Source organism: Gadus chalcogrammus, chromosome 5, assembly GCF_026213295.1.
Source record: "Gadus chalcogrammus isolate NIFS_2021 chromosome 5, NIFS_Gcha_1.0, whole genome shotgun sequence".
Lineage (NCBI taxonomy): Eukaryota > Metazoa > Chordata > Actinopteri > Gadiformes > Gadidae > Gadus > Gadus chalcogrammus.
The window spans coordinates 17,045,315-17,050,314 of NC_079416.1; the positions used below are offsets into that span (position 1 = coordinate 17,045,315).

At 47.8% G+C, this 5,000-nt stretch overlaps 1 protein-coding gene across 1 annotated transcript in view; it reads right to left on the reverse strand.

Moving 5' to 3' along the window:
• Nucleotides 1-5,000, reverse strand: part of meis2a (Meis homeobox 2a) — a 29,920-nt gene that overhangs the window by 6,295 nt on the left and 18,625 nt on the right. The window lies entirely within an intron of this gene.

The window sequence follows — 5,000 nt, forward strand, 5'->3', positions numbered from 1 at the left end:
GAGGATGAGAGAAGAGAGAGAGAGAGATGAGAGAGAGAGAGAGAGAGAGAGAGAGAGAGCATATGAGGGGGGGAAATGTAAGGATAGGAAGGAGAGTATATGAGAGTTGAGATGGAGTGAAAGGGCAAAGCCGAAAGGTATGGCAGAGCAGGATTGATGACGGCAGAGGTTTGAGGCGAGACAGAGCAGCATTCGATATTCCCTTATATGCTCCTTTTGATGTTCCATGCTTTCTCCTAAATCTATAGAATTCTCCGACTATTAAACAGAGCGAACAGGGGAAAGAGAGAAAGAGAGGCAGAGAGAGAGAGAGCGAGAGACACACACATGGGGAAAAGGAGGGATCACGATAGAAAGAGAGACACAGGGGGTGAAGGAGGGAAAGAGCTAGGGAGAGAGAGATAAAGTGAGAATGAGACAGAGGGAGTGAAGGTGGGGGTGCAAGGGAGGGAATAAAACAAGAGCGGAAAGAGAGAGCTGATGGAGCTGATCATTCTGTTTAATCACCTTTTGGACGAAGGCCAGATAGTCTGCGGTACCAGGAGACACCAGAGAGAGAGAGCGAGAGAGAGAGATGGAGATACAGATAGATAAAGCGAGACTGCCAGAGACAAGTGTGGGAAGAGAGAAAGATGGACTAATAAATGGAGATAGATGGATAAACAGAGTGGACGAGAAAGCCAGAGAGAGAAGGGGAGAGATAGAGAGGGGGATGAGATAGAAATAAGGACAGATCGAGAGGGAGGGAGACAGCCAGGGAGAGAGAAATAAAGGGAGAGAGAGAGAGGGAAAGGGAGAGAGAGTTAAAGAGGGGGATGAGTCTGAGAGCAGAGCCCTTGAAACAACGTGTGAGTGCACCAGCGCTTCCTCACGGGCGCGCACGTGTTGGTACTCATACACAAGTAATGGGTGTGTGTGCGTGCGTGTGCGCGCGCTGGAGTGACACGCTGTTCCCGTAAATGCCCGTGAATGCTGAATCCAGCAAGAATCTGGTCTCAGTGCCGCACAAGGGGGAGAGGAAGGGAGAGAGATCCATTTTAAAACTATGTGCATTAACTATAGTTTTCCCCATAGATTAAGAACTCCACATGAATAATTTAGGCTCTCTTATGCTAATGGGATCAGGGAAGTATCCCCTCTGTACTGCCTACCAACCCCCCCCCCCCCCCCCCCCCCCCCCCCCCCCCCCCCCCCCCCACCACACACACACACACACACACACACACACACACCACCCCACCCCCACCATACCCCATTCTGGAGAAACTACTTCTTGGCTTTCAACAATGGCCCTGCCCCTTCCCAACAAACTGTCAGACACAAATACTGTACTGTTTTTCCCAACAGGCACCGCAGACACCTGACTAGCGCAGGCTAGACATGTAGCAACAAGGCTGAAAATGCTCACGCTGGGGCCTATCAGGGGCACAGTAGCGCTGTTAGCCCGATTAGCCAGAGACGAGGCTGTTGAAATGCAGCTCACTCGCAGATATGTCGCAATAGCAGATAAATAGTTGGGAGTCAGAAGTTCACTGTTAGAGATATAGGAATAGATATAAATATATTGTGGATCATTTGTGGCAAATAACTACTGAGTCGTTTCGGTTGGGTTCCTTTCTAGCAGTTAATGCTAATGGTAGGCGTTCAACCCTCTGTATCTTCTTCATTGTTTAGTCTCTCTTTCTATCTCTACCTCACTGTCTGTCTTTCTTTCTGTTTTTCTAGGGGGAGGTACGGCAAACACACACAAACACACACACACACACACACATACACCCGCACACACACACACACACACACACACACACACACACACACACACACACACACACACACACACACACACACACACACACACACACACACACACAATCACCACACTATTGTGTAGTGGGGGCAATGTGTAAAAATTATCAGTGCACCAACAGCTGGGAGTGAGGGCCATGAAACTGCATGGCCAGAGCCTGCTCCACTGTTTATCTGTTGTTTATGGGCCTGTGTTCAGCTTTAATTACTATACTAAATTAAACCCTAACAGGCGCTCAGAGACATCCAGCTACACACACACTGAGACACACGAGACCTATACTTTACCATATATATATATTTATTTATGAACATATATATACAATATGCATACATATATACATATATATATTGATTCATTGACCACTGGTCGTATTCATTCATAACCACGGGAGAGAAAAGCCACTAAAGCACAGCCAGGTTTCAATTTAGTCTTTTGAGACTTTGGCTTATTTTTTTACCATGTTGTAGCTATACTTTCTTATTTTTCTTTCTCTTCCTTTATTTATTTCCTTTCTGCGTTTTATTAAATGTTTTTTTTCTGGAACCGGGAGAACCTTTAGACACTTACGTGCTACAGCTGTATGGCCAAAGAAACTATGCCAACAGGGTTTCGAGAAGTGCCAGATTCAACAGCAGTCAGTTCACACTGCTGTACTGGTGCTCTCTGGCAGGGAGACGCTGTCCCCACCAGGAATATGACCCCCCCCCCACTCCCACTAAGCTCAACCACAGACATGGGGGCCCCTGGCCAATACTGGGTGAGTCCACCACACTCCCCAAGACACACACAGACACAGACGCAAAGATACACACACACGCACAGACCCACTCATACACAAACACAGATACATAGTACACACACACACACACACACACACACACACACACACACACACACACACACACACACACACACACAGACACACACATGCAAACACACACACACACACATACAAACACGCACACTCACGCGCCGGTTGTACCTCACCACCACCATCAAACGCAGCATGCTCCGAAGCACTCTATCTCTCCTCCCTCTTTCTCTCTCTCAGTCTCCCTCCTCTGCGTTCTCTCCATTTTCCCTATCTCAGTCCCTCTGGGGAGTCTTGTCTCTCCGCAGAGCATGAGGATTGTTCAATTGCTGAGAAAATTCACTAAATGCTTCCTCTGCTCTTTCTACTCCGACTACAGAAGGGAGGGAATCATACCTAAAGAAACCTTTCTCTTTTTTTTTCAGCTGTGGATTCTGGTTTTTCATGCATAGCTAATAATTAAAGGAGCGGAGCAAAGCGGAACCGCGCACGTCTACACACACACACGCACACACGCACACACACACACACACACACAAACACATACACACACTCACGCACACGCATGCACACAGGCATACCCCTTACCTCACTCACCCTGTGATAAAGGACTTCACTGTGTAGAAGAGAATGTATTACTACAGTATTTGCTGAGCTGTTTCCAGACCAGACATAATGTTTAGGTTATCTCGCACCAAACCACCGGGCTCTCTAAACCGAAGCACATTAATCAATGTTAACTCCCAGCGACTAATCTCTTCCCATTTCTCCCCGATAAGCTCGGGATAGATTAAAAACTAAGAGACTGTTACTCCGAATGATTTGCGGAGCACAGCACGGTGTAGCACAGCCAGTTATTCACCCGGCGCCCGTTCTGCAAACTTTACAAGGGGCCCTCAGAAACATCGAGCTTCCTTTTATCACCACATTGTGTTTATCTAGACGGAACATAGGGAGTCGTTCTGTACCAGTCAAGAGGTCAAAGTGCAGAATTTGCCCTCGAGGTGACCATTCATATTTCTTTTGGGTAGGGAAATTCTCAAAAAAAGAGAAAAAAGAAAGAAAGAAAGAAAGAAAGAGAGGAGGCTGTTTAGGAGGAGGAAGAGGGGGAGGAGGAGGAGGAGGAGGAGCTGATAGGCGGTTATTGGGCCTGAGAATGGCACTAAAAAAACCTCTCTTCCCCTGTATCTAAAGCCTTACTGGCAGCAACTACTAACGGCTATGAACGTGCTTCACCTTTCCTTTACTGCTTGACAATAAATTATTCTGCGAGAGGGGATACACATATTTTTACGCTGGTTAAATTGTTTTCTGGCACAGGTTCTGATGCCGAGCCTAACACTCAGATACAAGCTGGAGATACCAGATCTGAGTTGTGCTCACAGCGACCATCTTGAATATGGCCTTACAGGGCAAATATATCTGATCTATAGCGTATCTTATTCGGTTGAACCATATCTTAAGAATAGTATGTGAGAAGAAATTGCCAAAACTTTTAAAGCAGCAACAGTCGCAGCTCAGCGGCTCATTGTTTTAGAACGAGACTGGTTCCTTTAAATCCACTTCTCGTTCAAAGTAGGCTGGTATATAATTTGAGCGTATTGCATAACGCCATGCAACCCTTTTCAAAAATAACCATTGACATTTTTTTTTGTTTTGGTTCGGTCATACCTCTGTAATTTCCAAATGAAAAACGCGCCCCCTTTCTCACCCTCCCTCCCTCTCTGTCATCCTATCTCTCTCGCCCTCTCTTCCCTCTGTGCCGTCCACCTCAACTGATCCGCACGGTCACCCCTTTTAACAGGGGCCAAGCTGTTAAAGACCCCATTACTGGAGTGAAGCACACATTTCATTCTCCTTCGTCTTTTTTCTCTCTTTCTTCTCTTCTTCCATTTCTTTGGTCCTAGAGTGTGCGTGTGTGTGTTTGTGTGTGTGCGTGCGTGCATGCGTGTGTGTGCGTGCGTGTGTGTGCGTGTGTGTGCATGTGCACGTGTGTATGGGTATACGTGAGTGCGTGTGGACCACTACTAGTGAGAGTTTATGTGGAAATTCATTGAGCTACGAGGACAGTTCATGCGTGGAGTGGGGTTGGGGGGGGTGGGGGGGGGGGGGGGGGAGAGGGTCGGTGAGGGTAGAGCAGGAGGGAGGGAGGGAGGGAGAGGGAGAGAGACAGGGGGGGGGGCGAGTGCTCTGGCTCTCTGGCGGGGTTGGAAGGTACCGAGTCGGGGAGGCAGTGGGCACTTCAAGCGTTAACGTAATTGCAAGAATGTGAAAAATGGGGCGACGGGGCTCCGGCGTAGAGGGAAAGGTCAGAGCACGGCTCGCACAAAACAACTGGATGGAGGACGCCCTCATTAGACCATTAAATCAGCTCCCCCC